The 21,557-nt window shown below is 38.5% G+C and overlaps 1 long non-coding RNA gene across 1 annotated transcript in view; it reads right to left on the bottom strand.

Moving 5' to 3' along the window:
- Window positions 1-20,656, bottom strand: part of LOC109549035 (uncharacterized) — a 589,831-nt gene extending 569,175 nt beyond the window's left edge. The window contains exon 1 of the long non-coding RNA XR_002175173.2: window positions 20,581-20,656. This is a non-coding gene — a long non-coding RNA (uncharacterized lncRNA). The remainder of the gene's footprint in view (window positions 1-20,580) is intronic.
- Between the last annotated feature and the right edge of the window lie 901 nt (window positions 20,657-21,557).

Genomic DNA, 21,557 nt, shown 5'->3' on the forward strand with positions numbered 1-21,557 from the left:
ATTTTTAGCGCTTGTTATCATTGGTGGATTTTTTTTTTGTCATTAACCTTATTTATTTCAGGGACCAGCTGAAGTTCACCAAAATACCCAAGATATTTTCCTACTTGATGGTGAAGTCTAGAGGTGCCAGTTAAAATGTTAAAATACACGGTGCCTAGTTAAATTTTAATTTTTCAGATAAACAATGAATACTGGCAACCATTGGTAGATTTTCTTTTTGGTTTGGTTGCTCTCTTCTTTCTTTCTTTTTAATTATTCATTTTTAATAATTTTTTTTAATTTTAATAACTTTATTTTCCTTCTTTTTATTTCTTTCTTTCTCCCTTTTCTTCTGAGCCTTGCGGCTGACAGGGTCCTGGTGCTCTGGCCAGGTGTCAGGCCTGTGCCTCTGAGGTGGGAGAGCCAAGTTCAGGACATTGGTCCACCAGAGACGTCCCAGCTCCACGTAATATCAAACAAAGAAAGCTCTCCCAGACATCTCCATATCAACGCTAAGACCCAGCTCCATGCAAAGACCAGCAAGCTACAGTGCTGGACACCCTATGCCAAACAACTAGCAAGACAGGAACACAACCCCATCCATTAGCACAGAGGCTGCCTAAAATCATAATAAGATCACAGACACTCTAAAACACACCACCGGACGTGGTCCTGCCCACCAGAAAGACAAGATGCAGCCTCATCCGCCAGAACACAGGTAACAGTCCCCTCCACCAGGAAGCCTACACAAGCCACTGAACCAACCGTAGCCACTGCGAGCAGACACCAAAAACAACAGGAACTATGAACCTGCAGCCTGCAAAAAGGAGACCCCAAACACAGTAAGATAAGCAAACTGAGAAGACAGAGAAACACACAGCAGATGAAAGAGCAAGGCAAAAACCCACCAGCACAAATGAAAAGGAAATAGGCAGTCTACCTGAAAAAGAATTCAGAGTAATGATAGTAAAGATGATCCAAAATCTTGGAAATAGAATGGAGAAAATACAAGAAACATTTAACAAGGACCTAGAAGAACTAAAGAGCAAAAGACAATGATGAACAACACAATAAATGAAATTAAAAATTCTCTAGAAGGAAATTATAGCAGAATAACTGAGGCAGAAGAATGGATAAGTGACCTGGAAGATAAAATAGTGGAAATAGCTACCACAGAGCAGAATAAAGAAAAAAGAATGAAAAGACTTGAGGCAGTGTCAGAGACCTCTGGGACAACATTAAATGCACCAATATTCGAATTACAGGGGTCCCAGAAGAAGGAGAGAAAAAGGGTCTGAGAAAATATTTCAAGAGATTATAGTTGAAAACTTCCCTAATATGGGAAAGGAAATAGTTAATTAAGTCTAGGAAGCACAGAGAGTCCCATGCAGGATAAATCCAAGGAGAAACACGCCAAGACACATATTAATCAAACTACCAAAAATTAAATACAAAGAAAAAGTATTAAAAGCAGCAAGGAACAAACAACAAATAACGTACAAGGGAATCACCATAAGGTTAACAGCTGATCTTTCAGCAGAAACTCTGCAAGCCAGAAGGGAGTGGCAGGATGTATTTAAAGTGATGAAAGGGAAAAACCCTCAACCAAGATTACTCCACCCAGCAAAGATCTCATTTAAATTCGACAGAGAACTTAAAACCTTTACAAACAAGCAAAAGCTAAGAGAATTGAGCACCACCAAACCAGCTTTACAACAAGTGCTAAAGGAACTTCTCTAGGCAGGAAACACAAGAGAAGGAAAAGACCTACAAAGACAAACCCAAAACAATTAAGAAAATGGTAATAGGAACATACATATCAGTAACTACCTTAAATGTAAACAGATTAAACACTCCAAACAAAAGACACAGACTGGCTGAATGGATACAAAACAAGACCCGTATATATGCTGTCCACAAGAGACCCACTTCAGACCTAGGGACACATACAGACTGAAAGTGAGGGCATGGAAAAAGATATTCCATGCAAATGGAAATCAAAAGAAAGCTGGAGTAGCAATTCTCATATCAGACAAAATAGACTTTAAAACAAAGACTATTACAAGAGACAAAGAAGGACACTCATAATGATCAAGGGATCAATCCAAGAAGAAGATATAACAATTGTAAATATTTATGCACCCAACATAGGAGCACCTCAATACATAAGGCAAATACTAACAGCCATAAAAGCAGAAATTGACAGTAACACAATCGTAGTAGTGGACTTTAACACCCCACTTTCACCAATGGACAGATCATCCAAAATGAAAATAAATAAGGAAACACAGCTTTAAATGATACATTAAACAAGATGGACTTAATTTATATTTATAGGACATTCCATCCAAAAACAAAAGAATACACTTTCTTCCCAAGTGCTCATGGAACATTCTCCAGGACGGATCATATGTTGGGTCACAAATCAAGCCTTGGTAAATTTAAGAAAATTGAAATCATATCAAGTATCTTTTTCAACCACAACGCTATGAGACTAGGTATCAATTACAGGAAGAAAACTGTAAAAAATATTAACACATGGAGACTAAACAATACGCTACTAAATAACCAAGATATCACTGAAGAAATCAAAGAGGAAATGAAAAAACCTAGAAATAAATGACAATGAAAACGTGATGACCCAAAACAGTGCAAGAGGGAAAGGGAACCCTCTTGCACTGTTGGTGGGAATGTAAATTGATACAGCCACTATGGAGAACAGTATGGAGGTTCCTTAAAAAACTAAAAGTATAACTACCATACGACCCAGCAATCCCACTACTGGGCATATACACTGAGAAAGCCATAATTTCAAAAAGAGTCATGTACCACAATGTTCACTGCAGCTCTGTTTACAGTAGACAGGACATGCACGTGTCCCTCGACAGATGAATGGATAAAGAAGATGTAGCACATATATACAATGGAATATTACTCAGCCATAAAAAGAAACGAAATTGAGTTATTTGTAGTGACTTGGATGGACCTAGAGTCTGTCATACAGAGTGAAGTAAGTCAGAAAGAGTAAAACAAATATCGTATGCTAACACATATACATGGAATCTAAAAAAAGAAAAAAAATTGGTTCTGAAGAACCTAGAGGCAGGACAGGAATAAAGACGTAGAGAATGGACTTTAGGACACAGGGATGGAGAAGGGTAAGCTGGGACGAAGTGAGAGAGTGGCATGGACATATATACACTAGGGAGGGTGGGAGGGCAACACAAGACTGAGGAGATATGGGGACATATGTATATGTATAGCTGATTCATTTTGTTATAAAGCAGAAACTAACACACCATTGTAAAGCAGTTATACTCCAATGAAGATGTTAAAAAAAAAAAACACCATCGTAGAGCAAAGTATTGTGAAGCCTGGAGCAGCAATGTTAGGCGTCACTACGACTAGAGATGACTCCTTCAGGAGTTCCCTCACATGGAGATAATCAGATAAGGGTTAGCTCCCAAGTAATGTATTGCTTTATTCCCCCAAGTAGAATGGCAAGAGACTACCCTCTTCTATGTATCTCTGAGGTGGTCAAATAACAGTATTAAGTCATTGTTACAAATGTTAAAAAAAAATTAAAAAATAAAGTTATCATAAAACATTGGCTATATTCCCTGTGCTGTACAATATATTCTTGTAGCTTATTTATTTTATACATAGTAGTTTGTACCTCTTAATCTCCTACCCCTATCTTGCCCCTTCCCTCATCTCTCTCTCCACTGGTAACCACTAGTTTGTTCTCTATATCTGTGAGTCTCTTTCTGTTTTATTATATTCATTCGTTTTATTTTTTAGATTCTACATATAAGTGATAACATACACTATTTGTCTTTCTCTGTCTGACTTATTTCACTAAGCATAACACCCTCCAGATCCATCCATGTTGTTGCAAATGTCAAAATGCCATTCTTTTTTGTGGCTGAATAGTATTCCATTGTATACATATACCACATCTTCTTTATCCATTTATCTGCTGAAGGACACTTAGGTTGCTTTCATATCTTGGCTATTGTAAATAATACTGCTATGAACATTGGGGTGAATGTATCTTTTCAAATTAGTATTTTCATTTTCTTTGGTATATACCGAAGTGTGGAATTGCTGGTCATATGGTAATTCTATTTTTAGTTTTTTGAGAAACCTTCATATTGTTTTCCATAGTGGCTGTACCAATTTACATTCCCACCAATAGTATACAAGGGTTCCCTTTCTCCACATCCATGCCAACATTTATTTGCAATCTCTTTGATGACAGGCATTCTGACAGGTGCGAGGTTTTATTTTGCTTATTTTCATGTGGCTACTAAAAATTTTTAAATTTCACGAGACTAGTATTATAATTCTACTGGGCAGTTCTGCACCAAACTTTGAGAATTATTCCTTTGGAGCAATAGTCCACAACTAGGACAATTTTGCTCTGCTGGGAATATCTGGAGACGTTTTTGGTTGTCACAGATTGGAGCAGGGGTTTGATGGACGTCTCACAGATAAAGGCCAGTGATGCAGCTAAACATCCTGTAATTCACACAACAGTACCCCACAACAAAGGATTACCCAGTTCAAAATGTCAGTAGTGCTGAGGTTGAGAAATATGTTCTACCACAGTGATTCTGCACATTAGCATCACTCAGGGAGACTTAAAATATACAGTGGCCCTTGCCCTTGGCCTATCCCTAGACTAATTAAATTGGAATCTCTGGTACAGAGGCCATAGCATGGTTGTTCATTTTGTTTTGCTTTTTTAAATTCCTCAGGGATTCTAATGTATAGCCAGGGTTGAGAACCTCTGTTCCAGAGGGAAGGATAGAGGCCTCACTCATTTATAAATACTGTGTACCGCCAGCACCCACCACCTCTTATCTCCAGACCTGAGAATTTACATTTCTTTCAAGCTTCCAGGTGATGCTTAAGCTGCTGGTTCAGTGTCCTATGGAGCATTTATGTACCATTCAACACAGCACCAGGCATTTCTACTCTCCGGATGGCCCATCACCCAGAGAAAGCAGAGATCCTCATCAGACTAGGGCAGTCATTTCCTGCATAGGAGAGGACAACCCCACTACCAAACGTCTCCCTTGACTGGAATCTGAGGCTCTATCAAAGTGACTTCTCCATTTTGCTGAGACAGATGCAGCTCTTTTAGAGAGGGGAAGTGGGTAAAGATGTTAAATATTTACTTAAATCTTGTCTGCCCTGCATTGCAAGCAGGAAACAAAAGTATCAGTGACTGGGTCATCTTAGTGAAACCCCTTTCGCTTTGCTCTTCAATTCCTGCCAGTACACAACTGAAATCACTTTAAGTTTTTACAGATTATGAAATTTTAAAGATTAAAACACCTTCTTCCTAACATTCCTAAGAAAGCAGGAGCCAGGGAAAACAAGCTTTAAACAGTTAATGGTTCTGTACTCAATAATTCACTTTTGAAAAATAGATACATAAATCTAAAACAGATGGCCACACACACACACACACACCTCTTTACCTGCTGAACACTTTGCCCACTTGCTCTACTCCAGTCACCCTGGGCTGGCATCCTGCCTGTGCCTCCCACATGCCAGGCACAAAGACCCTTCCCCCAACATCGTCTGAATGGGGATAACTTCCCACGTCCTCCTGGTCTTTGCTCAAATGTCACCTTCTCTCTTCCATCTGGACCTCTCTTTCTCAACCCCTTGTTCTCTGTTCTACTGTTTTTTCCATAGCACATATTACATATAACCAGTACTACGTGATTTACTTACTCTGTTTATTGTCTGTCTTTCATGAAGGAATCTAAGCTCTGTGAGGGTAGAAATCTTTGTTTTGTTCATTGACAGGACTCAAATGCCTAAAATAATGCCTGGCACATGGTAGGTCTGCAATAAATATTTGCTGACCGAATGAATAGCTGTCTGTTAAAATCCAAAAATATTTCATTTTTCCCACAACTTTATTGCTTTTACTAAATTATTTCCAAAATTCTTTTTAGAGTGTGTATCTTTACTGCATCCCAAGCAAATGATGAGAAAGCCTACTTGACAGGCATTACCAATTAAACTAAGAATTCAAGGACCTTCTGGAACTGAAATGCTGTCACTGTGACCATACCACAGTGGATGAGGGGAAATGATTAAAGTCAAGGTCAAAGAAGCCAGAATATTAAGGGTCTCATGAAGCAGGGTAAAGAGGCTGAATTATGTTTTCAGGTCATTAGGAAGCCACCAAAGGTTTTAGGCAGTGGGTTAAGCAAAGATACTGAGCATCATAACAGGTGATTGATAAGGCCCCCCGGACTGCTCTACGAGTGGCATTGACCATGTTTTTATTCAATGATCTATCTGTCCTGATCATCTGATGATGTATAATTTAGCAGGCATAGCTGTTCTTAGTAGGACTGTATTAGCTAGAAGTGCAGAGTCAACCCATCTTTAGAGTAACTGATTTAACCCCTAGGTCCTTGCGACTCAATGTGTGGTCTATGGACAACAGCAGCAGCATCACCTGGAAGTTGGGAAGAAATACAGAATCCTAGGTCCCACTCTGGACTGAAGAGACTGAAATCTGCATTTTAACATGATCTCCAGGTGCCTCGGATGCACGTTAGAGTTGAAGAAATACTGCCCTAGGGTATAGGCTAGATTGATCCCTTCACTTCTAGCTCTGTGGGGACCGTAGTGGAAAGGGGTGGATAAGAGAACTTTCTCCCCATTCTCTAGGTTACAGGCTCATCAGCTGTCTGTGGCAGTGACTTACATCCTTAACTAAAGAGCCCAAAGAGACAACAAAACCTCCCTACCTGTTGGTCCTTTCTGACTGCCACTGAAACAGAAGCATTAGAAAGTTCTCTAAGTTCAAGGTTTCCTCATGCATCATCATTATTTCCAAACTGTTTTTACAGACATTTTCTCTTCATCTTATTAACGCTTCAGAGTGTGGTCAGGGGACTCCGGAGGTCCCCAAGACCCCTTCAAGGGTCTCAAAGAAAGTCAAAACTATTTTCACAGTAATACTATGACATCAAGCGATGAGTGCACAAAGTATAAAAAGCTCATTGAAGGGGTTTCATATTCCACACTGCAACTAAACCTTCAGAAATAGTACCACTTGTCCATTTTGCAGTGTCAAGGAAGGCTATGCTCAGTTATCTGAAAGGTTAATACAATACTTCTCACTCTTCCAACCATATATCTGGGTGAGGCCGGATTTTCTTCTTATGCTGCAACCCAAACAACATACTGCAACAGATTAAACACAGAAGCAGGTGTGAGAATCCAGCTGTCATCTATCAAGCCAACCATTAAGGAGATTAACAAAAATGTAAAATAATGCCACTATTCTCACTATTTTGGGGGGTTTTGGAAACAGTAACTTTTCATGAAAATATGTTATTTATATTACATGCAACAGGTTTATCATTTTCTGTTTTAATTTCTAATACATTATATGTCAATAAACTTAGTCCATGTAAACAACAGCTCTGAGTCCTCAACAAGTTTTAAGAGTGTAAAAGTGTCTGGAGATCAGAAAGTTCTGAGAACTGCTACATTAGAGCAAAGTAAAATAAAGACTGAAAAGCCTCTTGTGGGAAAGAAACTTTTCAAGTAGACTTCTGGGTAAGCAGGATGGAACATCCTGATAAGAAAGAAAAAAGTCAACCTGCTTATAATATAAATAAATAACCATGAGCAGGAATGGAAGTGTCTAAATTAGGTTCTCAATGTTCTCTTTATTGTGGTTATTTCCTCTGTCATAAATAACCGAACTACTAAAACCAAGCATGTTCCCCACTGAGGATCCTGCTGTTCTCTCTACCCATAATGCTCTTCTAACAGCTATTTATATAACTAATTTCCTCACCCCCGCCTCAGGTCCTTGATCAAAAATTATCATCCCAATGATGCCCACCCTAAACTCCCAACCCAAAATTGCAACCCACCCATTCCATTCACACACATTTCCAACTCCCTTCACCCAGCTTTGTTTTTTCTTTTTCACAGACTTACCACCTGCTAAAATACCAAATAATGTTTGTTTATTACATCTGCTGATACTATCCTCTCTTGCTAGTATGTAAGCTGCATAAAGGAAATTTCTTTTCTGTTTTGTAATCTATCCCCATCATCTCTTCTAGAGCAGTGCCTGGTACCTGGTAACTTACAGTACATATTTGTTAAGTATAAGGAGAGTGAGTTTTGCAGATAGAGGTGGTAGAGCTTAGAAGATCAAGATTGGCTGTTAGACCCAAGCAAAACTTGGATTTGAATCTTGATTCAGACAATTACCAGGCTCAAGCTCTTCAGCAAGTTATTAAACACTCTAGCCCTCAATTTTCTCACACGTAAAATCTACGTCACAGGATTGTGGTGAGAATAAATAAGATAATATCTGAAAACAACATATTGCCTGGAACTTAGTAATTGATCATTAATCACACTGTTATGGTTACTGCACCATTATTAGCTACTTTATCTTTTATGCTCCCAGTAACCAGTGTTGATTGGATTAAAGGCAATGGACAGCCCCAGGTTCACTTTTGCCACATAAAGAGTAGCTCAATTTTCCACCGCTCAAGAAGATACCTTTCCAGACTCAGGGATATAAGTAAAATAGATTTAACTCATTGCATGTTCATGCTAGAAGCATCATGAGAGGTCATTTAGTTCAATCTTTATTTTATCTTAACAGGTAAGTAAATGGAGGTCTGAGGTGAAAAGGTGTTCTAAGATCACATAGCTTGTTAGTACAGAAAAGAACCTAAAAATCCAGATTTCTGGATTCCCAGGACAATATTCTTTCTACTCCAACTGTCATGGAAGCTGCTTATTGGAATACTTAAAATATCTCAACTTTTCATCCTGTGCAAGATTAACATAGAGAACTAGAAGATAATTGAGATTATGTCTGCATGGACGGAGGATGCCTCTCTAGCACTCAGTAGCCACTGATAAGACATGCCCATTTTCTTCATAACTCATAATTAATGGTTTGCACAGGAATAAACATTGAACAAATAAATCCTACTATACACTGAAAGTACACTAACTTCATTTATATAACCATCCAGAAGATTCTAATCAAGGAAAGATAAATCAGTGAAGTTATTCCTGCAGAGTTTTTTTCAACCTTAGTATGTTAATTTTAGCTCTTTCAGGCTGTATCTATAAACTGCACATTTGGACTAAAATTCATTAGTCAATTTAGTCAACTATTTTGGCTAACATTTTTCCCTGAATATTTCTAAAAAGTGTCAGAAATATTAAAATCCATGGAATTTAGTTCTACTATTATTAGTAGCACCTCCAAAATACATGATCAAAATTGGCCCACATACTTATATACAGGTAATTATAAAGTTGGCTCTTCCACTTGCACAGGCAAATGACCAAATAAATGATATGCACAAAAAGAGAAGTTATATAAAAATTCAAATATCCAAGATGTGACAGTCTAGTCTCTGATCAAGCCTCAGAAAAAAAAGAAGATATTAAAAATAAACCAAGGAAGCGATCAAAAGAGTTGTTATGACAACATACTTGAATCACCAAAAGCAAATTAAAGATCCCTCCTATTTGCCAAATATAACCACTTAGACTCTACTGCACAATACAGGCCTGTGCAAAGCAACATCATGAAACAATACATGGAACGCAGCACCATGGTAGAACCTCCAAGGCAGCGCAAAACACTGAACAATAGGAAAAGTCCCCTCTGGTAGTTGATTATGAAGTGCCCTACCTGAAGAATCTTATCTTTAATCCAGCTTGAATTCATTCATTTAACAAATATTTATTAAGCATCTGCCAAGGAGGGTTTGGAACATCTGGAGCTCAAAGATGAATGACATTTTGATATATTACCCAGCTTAGAATTTAGGAAAGAAAGTTCAGACCAAATCTGTTTTGAAAGCAATGGGTAGATAAGGAAATGAAAATAAAAACATCCAAGTTTAGCTGGGGTAGATGTCATACGACCCTCTCCACTGGGCAAAGGCTAAATATATAATTATACAGAGTTGATTTAAGAAAAAAAACAAACAGGAAATGTAAACATTGTTCTAACAGATTAAATCTAAATTTCAGGGGTTGAATAGGAGGTGCAAGCAGTAATTTCATCATGGCTAAACAGGAAACACATGATCAAGGAAAGGCAAACCAATGATAAGTATGTGGAATGAGAAGGGATGAATAAATGCTGTGTGAGTCTAAAGGATACTTAAGCACCCACTGAGGAAACCAGTCATGATATAGTCGCAGATGATGTTCTCCTACATGGGCAGCAGGACATCTCAGTAATAAAGTACATTTATTCCTACCCCATTTCTGACCCAGCAAGATATACTCAGACAGGGCCAACACAAAATACATAACAGATTAGGGGGTAATGGCAAAATACCACGTACTATGGAATAACAAAACATCTTGGGTCATTCTAGTCTTCTGGAAATCAAATGAATAAACGTCGCCTATTCACTGAGCTCTGGAACGTTAAGGAATGGGCAGCATTTGGCAATGCAACTTACTTTCCCCAGCAGCAAATAAAAGACTCTGGAAAGGAGGGTTCTTTAGCTTTTAGGGCCCTAAACTTCTATCTACCAGCTCCAGAATCATGGCAGTCAACCAGTTTCTCAAATAATCCTATGAAAACAATTCAGACCTATTCATTCACATTTATCTGCTTGCATGTTTCTCCAGTTCTCCTTCCTGAGGAGATAACATACACTGTGGGTAGGAGCATAAACTCTAAAGTTGGACAGCCTGGTTCAGAATCAGGCCCATCCCTGCTGGTTGTGTGATCTAAGAAGAGTTAATATTGCTAAGCTTCAACTTCCTCATCTGTAAAAGGGAGAAGATCGGAGGAAACTACCACTAGGGATTGTTGTGAGGCTTAAAAATGGCTATCACATGGTAGGAGTTCAATAATCTTGGCCATGATTAGCAAATGGTATTCTTAGCAAAGAAGAATGTGGTGCCAATGACTATCACTAGCCTGAAAAGAGAGTGCAGTCAGCGTGGCTTTTTAATATTTTATTGTCCTTCTTGCTAGGCTCCTGTTTAAACAAATTCAAATATAATTACGTATGCACTACTTAGTTCATCTGTGCTATATGGTCCTGTAGAGGTTTTGTGGGATCTTTCCGAACGCCCCCTTTCACCTGTACTGATGCTCACATCTAGAAGGATTATGCTTCCATGTCTCTCATGAGTTAGGTTCTGAGAAGTTCAGTTCACATTCTAGCACTTCTTTTGATGTCCAAGGAAGGCAGATTACACAATTTAGCCCTCACCTCCAAATTCATCCAGTAGGGGCATGAACAGTGTATATCTTCAGGGCACTGCCCTGTGCAGCCTGGCTCAGGGGCAAAGTGAAGCAAGAAGTGGGGAAAATGACTCTGAGAATGGTTCCAAGGACAGTGAAGGCTTCTAGAACCAAGGGCCCTGCTGGCCTTGGTTGGCTTGGTTTCCTTCTATCCTCACCGGTGCCTGGACAACAAACTATCATTGAATCCATGGAGGAGAATTATTATAAGGCACTTTAATGAGTTCATGCATGCTCAGAATGCACAAATTATGTTCAATGTACAATAAGTAATTAGATCTTCAAATTATCAAACCAAAGGTAACTATCAAAGCAGAAACAAACCAAGAAAAAGGAGTCTTTTAAGTGGGGAAAAAAACAATAACTGGAAGCAGAGTCAACTTTCCAGACCTACTGGGTATCTTTTACCAGGTTATTTATTTAATTAACTTTTTAACATTTTTATTGGAGTATAATTGCTTTACAATGTTGTCATAGTTTCTGCTGTATAACAAAGTGAATCAGCTATATGTATACATATATCCCCATATCCCTTACCTGTTGCGTCTCCCTCCCACCATCCCTATCCCACCCCTCTAGGTGGTCACAAAGCACCAAGCTGATCTCCATGTGCTATGTAGCTGCTCGCCACTAGCTAGCTATTTTACATTTGGTAGACTATATATGTCAATGCCACTCTCAGTTCGTCCCAGCTTACCCTTCCCAATCCCCGTGTCCTCAAGTCCATTCTCTATGTCTGCATCTTTATTCCTGTCCTGCCCCAAGGTTCTTCGGAACCATTATTTTCTTTTTTTTTTTTTAGATTCCATATATATGTGTTAGCATATGGTATTTTTCTCTTTCTGACTTAATTTACTCTGCAAGACATATTCTAGGTCTATCCACCTCACTACAAATAACTCAATTTCATTTCTTTTTATGGCTGAATAATATTCCATTGTATATATGTGCCAATCTTCTTTATCCATTCATCTGTCGATGGACACTTAGGTTGCTTCCACGTCCTGGCTATTGTAAATAGTGCTGCAATGAACATTGTGCTACATGACTCTTTTTGAATTATGGTTTTCTCAGGGTATATGCCCAGTAGTGGGATTGCTGGGTCATATGGTAGTTCTATTTTTAGTTTTTTTAGGAACCTCCATACTGTTCCCCATAGTGGCTGTGCTAATTTACATTCCCACCAACAGTGCAAGAGAGTTCCCTTTTCTCCACACCCTCTCCAGCATTTATAGTTTGTAGATTTTTTGATGATGGCCGTTCTGACAGGTGTGAGGTGATACCTCATTGTAGTCTTGATTTGCATTTCTCTAATGATTAGTGATGTGAGCACCCTTTCATGTGTTTGTTGCCAATCCGTATATCTTCTTTGGAGAAATGTCTATTTTGGTCTTCAGCCCACTTTGGATTCGGTTGTTTGTGTTTTTGATATTGAGCTGCATGAGCTGCTTCTATATTTTGGAGATTAATCCTTTGTCAGTTGCTTTCTTTGCAAATATTTCCTCCCGTTCTGAGGGTTGTATTTTCATCTTGTTTATGGTTTCCTTTGCTGTGCAAAAGCTTTGAAGTTTCATTAGGTCCCATTTGTTTATTTTTGTTTTTATTTCCATTTCTCTAAGAGGTGGTCTGAAAAGGATCTTGCTGTGATTTATGTCAAAGAATGTTCTGCCTACATTTTCCTCTATGTGTTTTATAGTGTCTCCCCTTATATTTAGGTTTTTTATCCATTTTGAGTTTATCTTTGTGTATCGTGTCAGGATGTGTTCTAATGTCATTCTTTTATACGTAGCTGTCCAGTTTTCCCAGCACCACTTATTGAAGAGGCAGTCTTTTCTCCACTGTATATTCTTGCCTCCTTTCTCAAAGATAAGGTGACCATATGTGCGTGCATTTATCTCTGGGCTTTCTATCCTCTTCCATTGATCTATATTTCTGTTTTTGTGCCAGTACCATACTGTCTTGATTACTGTAGCTTTGTAGTATAGTCTGAAGTCCAGGAGCCTGATTCCTCCACCTCTGTTTTTCTTTCTCAAGATTGCTTTGGCTATTCGGGGTCATCTGTGTTTCCACGCAAATTGTGAAATGTTTTGCTCTAGTTCTGTGAAAAATGCCAGTGGTAGTATGATAGGGATTGCATTGAATCTGTAGATTGCTTTGGGTTGTATAGTCATTTTCACAATGTTGATACTTCCAATCCAATAACGTGGTATATCTCTCCATCTGTTTGTATCATCTTTAATTTCTTTCATCAGTGTCTTATAGATTTCTGCCTACAGGTCTTTTGTCTCTTTAGGTAAGTTTATTCCAGGTACTTTACTCTTTTTGTTGCAATGGTAAATGGGAGTGTTTCCTTAAATTCTGTTTCAGATTTTTCATCATTAGTGTATAGGAATGCAAGAGATTTCTGTGCATTAATTTTGTATCCTGCTACTTTACCAAATTCATTGATTAGCTCTAGTGGTTTTCTGGTAGCATCTTTAGGATTCTCTATGTATAGTACCATGTCATCTGCACACAGTAACAGCTTTATTTCTTCTTTTCCTATTTGGGTTCCTTTTATTTCTTTTTCTTCTCTGATTACTCGATTGCTGTGGCTACAACTTCCAAAACTATGTTGGATAACAGTGGTGAGAGTGGGCATCCTTGTCTTGTTCCTGATTTTAGAGGAAATGGTTTCAGTTTTTCACCATTGAGAATGATGTTGGCTGTGGGTTTGTTATATATGGCCTTTATTATGTTGAGGTAAGTTCCCTCCATGTCTAGTTTCAGAAGAGTTTTTAACATAAATGGGTGTTGAATTTTGTCGAAAACTTTCTGTGCCTCTACTGAGATTACCATATGGTTTTATCCTTCATTTTGTTAATATAGTGTATCACATTGATTGATTTGCATATACTGAAGAATCCTTGCATTCCTGAGATAAACCCCACTTGATCATGGCGTATGATCCTTTTAAAGTGCTGTTGGATTCTGTTTGCTAGTATTTTGTTGAGGATTTTTGCATGTACGTTCATCAGTGATACTGGTCTGTAGTTTTCTTTTTTTTTTTTTTTGCGTTACGCGGGCCTCCCACTGCTGTGGCCTCTCCCGTTGCAGAGCACAGGCTCCGGACGCGCAGGCTCAGCGGCCATGACTCACGGGCCCAGCCACTCCGCGGCATGTGGGATCTTCCCGGACCGGGGCACAAACCCGTGTCCCCTGCATCGGCAGGTGGACTCTCAACCACTGCGCCACCAGGGAAGCCCTGTAGTTTTCTTTTTTTGTGACATCTTTCTCTGGTTTTGGTGTCAGGGTGATGGTGGCCTCGTAGAATGAGTTTGGGAGTGTTCCTCCCTCTGCTATATTTTGGAAGAGTTTGAGAAGGATAGGTGTTAGCTCTTCTCTAAATGTTTGATAGAATTCGCCTGTGATGCCATCTGGTCCCGGGCTTTTGTCTGCTGGAAGATTTTTATCACAGTTTCAATTTCAGTGCTTGTGATTGGTCTGTTCATATTTTCTATTTCTTCCTGGGTCAGTCTCAGAAGGTTGTGCTTTTCTAAAAATTTGTTCATTTCTTCCAGGCTGTCCATTTTATTGTCATACAGTTGCTTGTAGTAATCCCTCATGATTCTTTGTATTTCTGCAGGGTCAGTTGTTACTTCCCCTTTTTCATTTATAATTCTGTTGATTTGAGTCTTATCACTTTTTTTCTTGATGAATCTAACTAGTGGTTTATCAGTTTTGTTTATTTTCTCAAAGAACCAGCTTTTAGTTTTATTGATCCTTGAGGATGCTTGAGAAGACCCAAGAATTTGCATTTAAAACAACCATTCTAGGAATATGATAGATATATAATTAAAGGGTTGGAAATAGGGTCTGCAGGTAAGAGCCAAGAATGTGACTTATTTAGAAAAACAGAGACAGGATTTCATTTTTTTCAAGTACTGTATACATAGATTATAGATAATAAAGGAACAATTCTCTATTTCCACACATTGAACAACTTCGAATTGCAACAGGAGACATTTAGTGCAATATAGACTGAAATATACCTGTTTCTGAAATGCCCTAATTAGCAGCATTTCAGAGTCTCTTCTTCTGTCCTGTTGTTTAGACATGGCAATACACTAGCAAGGATAGGTAAGCTTTCAGCAGCAGTCATGAGTAGGGCACACAAGATTGATTTTCCTGGAAAATCATTGCAGATCACAACCCACCATAGGAATTCCAAAGAGAAAGAAAACTGGTATAGAGCCAGCGTGTTCCCAGGTACCCATAACTCACTGACAACCAACAGTGGCCACAGAAAGGGACCAGAGTCATGGCTATGTCATTACCTGCCCTCTGCTCAGGCTGAGCCTCTTCTGTACCCAGGCCTGAATGTACATAAATATGTGACGTAAGCAGTGTTTGCTTTGGTTGCCACCTTGGTAACCTGGTGTCCTCAAGTCATGGGTTTTCGAGTCACACTAACAGAAGTTCAGAGTCTGGTTTACTAGCTTTTGTGGTCTTCAACAAATTGCTTAACCTCTGCAAGTCTCAGTTCCCTCATCTGTAAAGTTAGAAAAATATAGTCAACCCCACAGGGTGTCATGAGGGGGAATTAAAGTATGTAAAACCCCACAGGGTGTCATGAGGGGGAATTAAAGTATGTAAAACAGAGGCCCAACATACACTCAACAAATTATAATCTTTTGTCATTTCTATTGTTGCTGTTGCACTATTGAAATCATTGATATTACTATTGTTATTATTATCATCATCATTATTCCAATGGATCCTGAAATTCTTAGACTCCAATGAGTTCAGGAATTCCAGGCCAGGGACCACTGCTTCAGCCCACTGTCACTTTTTCTCTTTCATATCTAAGAAATCCCTAAAATCTTCTAACTTAACTCCAATAAGTGAATTCATCATAAAGTGTTATCCTCTTTGTCACCGACCCAATCATCTTCATCAATTTTATGAATATCTTTAAAAGAGTGACTTCTATGTCTTAAATTGAAACCATAATCCTAATGATGGAAATTTCAATCATTGCAACAGATTTGAGGTCAGAATTTGGGGGTTAGGAGGATGTATCAGTTATTCTTCACTCACAGTAGTTTGTAAGAGACCACCTAAGAATAAGCAGAATCAGTTCTTCCAGTATCTCCAACTTTATTTAGTGCTGGGATAAGAGAGGGTGAAGGTTGAGACTGGAACAGAGAGTTTGGCTACTGATAACATCTGATTGTGAACTTCCAGTTTCAACACGCCTTTTATCCTTCCACCCGTGTCTACTTTCCAGAAAAACTGCATACTTCTCACAGCCTGGAAAAGCCACGTCTCTCTTCCCTCCTAGAGAAATCTCAATCATTCTTCAAAGATCAACTCAGAAGTCCCCCTCTTTTAAAACTTCCCTGATAACACAAAGTTGAAGGTAATCACTCATAGAACTAAAGAGTTGGAAGAAATCTTCTGTAATTTTATGGCTTGAATAAATTCCATGTTTTAAAGATGTAGTCAAAGGGCTTTTAGTAGGAAAAAAACTGTCTGATTTCAACTCTCAGCATTCTACTTAGAATTATGAATTGTTTTCTTTCAATGTTTCAGCTGTTTTTTCATCTGCACATACTTGCCTCGGGACCTGCTTTCACAGGAAACCAAGAAAAGCCAGTTCATAATATTCATGCTTTTGAGAGTGTAAGGAAATGATCAGACTCATATACTGTGTGGTAAGAACACACATTCTTACAGACCTTTTTAGGGTAATTAAATAGACTATCAATATTTTTAAAATGCATACCCTGTGAACAAGGCATCCTTCTAAGACTCTCTCTTATAGTAATCCACATAGGAGCACAAAGAAAGAAATATGAGGATGCTCTCTGTAGAATACTATATAATAGAGAAATGTTGGAAATATCTGTCAATATATCTGTCAAAATATCTGTTAATAGGAGAAAGATTAAGTAAATTACAGTATAAGCATTCTATGAAACACTGTGAAGCTATTTAAAAAGCATGAGTTTGATCTATATTTACTGGTAAGGAAAGATGTTTATGATATACCAATAAGCAAAAAAAATTAAATTAAAAAAGCATGGGTATTGTGTTTTATATCTGTTATTTTCCTCTCTCTTTCTGGAAATACACACACACACACACACACACACACACACACACACATCGAACTATTAGCATGGTTACCACTGGGGAGGCAGATGGCTTAGGGGTAGAAGTGTTAGAGATGGTACAGAAGGGGTTATAAAGGGGAATGCCTCTCTATTTTTTTTTATAAGTGCATATTACCTTTAAAATTGAAAAAGAAAATAAAGGTAATGCATTTGGAAATTAACATCTGAAACATTCTTCACCATTTTAATTTTTCTTAAACTTCACAATCAACATTGGCAGCAAAAAAACTCAGGGGATTTTAGCTGTACATTCTCCTTCTGTCTCACATATATCAGTGTAAAAATGTGTTGTAACCAAATTTAAGCATATAAGTAACCTAAAAAGTAATTAATAAGGGAAATTATCTGTTGACACTATTGTCTTGTATACAGTTGCTCGCTCTTTTAAGATGAGAAAATCCACGCAAACAAAATATATTTCAAACACTCATTATATTTTTCAGAAGCAAAATAAGGAAAACCACCATTACAAGGGTAAACAGGAAATTAAAACCAACTATAAATGTATACTTAAACCTCCTGCATTTTCTTGTTTCTTTATTCAGGAAATTAAATGATACCGAATGACAAAGATCTGCAATCTCTCAAGTGTTTAAGAGGAAGTACAGCATTCACTTAGGAGAAAACTACAGCAAACGATGCTATTGTCAGGAGGATTTAAGAGATTTGAAAAAAAAATGCTGTGAAAGACTACCCCCAAAAGCCAACCCATGGTGGCCCATGTGTTTTTGTCTCCAGAATTTGCTTTCCATAGAATTCTATGAGTGCAGGTGAGTTTCAGAGAGAACCTACTGGCTAGTTACAGTGAATCCCATAATGCAATGAGAAAGGCATGGGGTGGTGGTGAGAAACATGGCCCCTGCTTGGCTGTGTGATTATGAGCAAAGAATACTAAGCCTTGACTTTCTGTAAACTAGGAATAAATATATAAAATGACAAGGTCGCTCTGAGGATTAACAGGAAAGATGTGCACCAAAGCACTTAATCTAGCTAACGCTACTCAGGTATTGATTTTTGTCATTATTCCGTTTCTATTTTTAAAAACTCCTCTGCTGGGATGAATAATAGTAAGATGATCAAAAGATGTAAAAGATTTCAATAATACATCATTTTTGTAAAACTACTCCTATTGACCTACAACTTGATCAATGTGACTGGCAGATATCTATGGAAACTTAAGAGGAATATATAGGCTGATATTGACAAGCAGCAGCAAATAATGTATATTAAAACTGCTTGGTTAATGATACAGGGTCCATTCATTTGGCTAATGTTTACTGAATATGAACTATGCTTCACACACTGTGTTAGATGCTGTGGACAGACAGTATTGTGTAAAACAGGGCTCCTACCCTAACAACTTAGAATCTACTGAAGATGAAAGGTATTGAAAAAAATACATAATTCCAAGTATGCAGTAGTTTATTTAGGAGATGATCCCAGAAATCACTGTGAGAAAATGGGGAAGTGAGACAGGGAAGGGAGAAAAACCAATAAGGAGTACACTGACTAGCCAGTTACCTCTATGGTAGAATGGTCAACTATCCCAGTTCACCAGGATTGAGGGGTTTCCCAGGACACAGGACTTTCTATGCTAAAACTGGGACAGTTCCAAGAAATCCGGGACCAGTTGATCACCCTACTCTACGAACAGCTGGGTCTCAATCCTTCTGGAGGCCTTCTGGGAGGCTGCATGGAACACAACTTAGAATTATCTCAATGAAAGGCAAGGAAGTAGAGTATTTATCCACCAACCCTCAATGGCTGAGGATCACTCCAAGGCATTATTTTTCAGTTACTCCCGATCTGACCTGTGCAGGGGCAGGGCATGCTCCTGTGCCCAGAGAATGCCCCCTGAAAGAAAGACACAGGAAGATGTTGGCATGTCTATGAAGTGTCTGCAGGCAAACTCTGGGGTCAGCCAAGGGGACATGGGCAGGGCATCAACACTATCTGATACATGATTATTTTTTCCCAATTTGATGGGCAAAAGAACGAGCTCAATGTTGTTTTCACTGGGATTCCCTATTTAGTGGGGAGTTTAGAACTAACTTCATATTTGCATCCCTTTTTGAGCATTTAAAGACAGGTTAAGGGTAGTTTATTTTCTCAGCCTCAGACAACTGCCCCCGTAATAGAAAACAATAAAAAAATTTCACTGAACTTATCTAGAATATGTGTGTATCGGGGTGGGGACAGAGGTGGGGAGCAGGGCAAACTCTTTCACGTGAACTGAAGGTGAGAACTGACAACGTAGTCATAGTGTTCCCAGTGCCATGATCCTTGCTACACTTCCCTTTACCTTTAAAGGAGAACTGAGATCCCTGAGTTTTATATATCACATGTTTTAGGTTCCCAATGAGTTGATTGATGGTCATGATTCATACTTGTTCATCTTCCAAGGCTCTTCTCCCATACTCATTTCCTCCCAGGTATACTTTCAGATCACTCCGAATTCCCTGTAAGCCTGAAACCTGTAAGCCTGGGTGTGCACTGCCTCCTTTCACTTCTGCTGTGACCACAGCAGTCCATTTCTATTTTCTTCAAGCCTCACTCACTGCAGCCTATTTTGAATTATATTCTAGCTGACTACTAGGGAAATCAGGGATGTTTAATGGAGCTCTGGGAACAGTCATTACCGAAACCCAACATACTCAAATCTCTTGCGTAATTCAAAACCCATGATATGCTTAGCCTAAAAGCTACAGTCGGGGGGCCTCACTGTATCATAATAAGAACATGAACTTTGCACACTCAGAAGATAACTAAATCATAAATTTAAACTGTAGATTCTGTCACTTCACTGATTAAGCTCCCAAACATTTCCCCAACTACCTAAGACCTGTCATTATTAATCCTACCTGGTTTTACGCATTCCATCTCACATTCTCAGCACATATGTTATGGCTTTTTACCAAGCTTATCCTCCAATCATGATTATAGACAGTATCTTAGACAGTAACTTTTGATGGTTTTATTACCGAGCAGGAAGCAATCTGTATAATTCTGTCGCATAAACTAATTGCTTAGACATTTCTTGCTAACGTTTCATTTCAAAACTTGTCCCTTGGTTTCAAAGAATAAACCAGCCCTTATCTTACAAATACAGCAACTGAGATTCCAAGATGTTAAGTGACTTACCTGAGGTCACCCAGCTCGCAGCCAAGGCCAGAAGTCCTCTTCCTAGGCTATCATCCATCTTCTCTTCTTGCTTCTCTGGAGAGAAGAGAACATCTCAGGCAGTCATCTTGCCATCCATGTGCCTGGCTTAGACCTCAGTGCTTTAAGACTCCGTCACCACCATTATCCACCCTTCAGTCATTCCATTTCAGAGAAGTTAATCCTAGCTTCTTTGCAAGTGCCCCGCAGGGCATGGGCCTCCATATGTGTGACATGAATGCCAGTAGCACTTACAGTCTCTTCCAGACATTTGGTACTTGCTGTGTCCTATGTGGACAGCTATTCACCTCTTTCTAAATAATGCATCTGTCTGCACAAATCATATTTATATATTTCTTTTCGTTTTCCATCATGCCTAAATACCTGTCACTATGCATATGGAGATGTTTCACAAAATTTAATAAGGATGATAATGATAACTTCATGGGCAGAATCAGTTTTCTTAAATGATGTTCTGGGGCCCAAAATTATATATATATATATATGCATAATTCATATGTATATACTATAAATAATAATATACACGCATTGTACACATAAGAGCTTTAATTTTTTTATTCTTGAGATTAAAATTAATTACATTTAATAGTGAAAAACTAGTAAGAGATATTGGCTTCCAAATACAGTGCTGCCTGTGCAGAAACCAGAGCAGATCCCACACAAGTGCTCTATTATAATAAGGCAATGGAGTTGTTCTTCTTTTTGTCATGCTTTTGTCTTGTTTGTTACAAGCAATCACATTACAGAACTGAAGAGATAAATTTGCATTTACAGAGCTGACAATTTTAGTAGACTCCTGATGTGAAATGCTTTATTCGATTTACTTCCCCAGAGGTGACAAAGACCCTGAAGCTGAAGTCGCATTCTACAACATTCAGGAAACTGATGAAACCCAAAGGCGACTTTGTTCTAGAGTTAAAGGTCAGAGGAATACTAGA

The sequence above is a fragment of the Tursiops truncatus genome, chromosome 3, assembly GCF_011762595.2.
Source record: "Tursiops truncatus isolate mTurTru1 chromosome 3, mTurTru1.mat.Y, whole genome shotgun sequence".
Classification (NCBI taxonomy): domain Eukaryota; kingdom Metazoa; phylum Chordata; class Mammalia; order Artiodactyla; family Delphinidae; genus Tursiops; species Tursiops truncatus.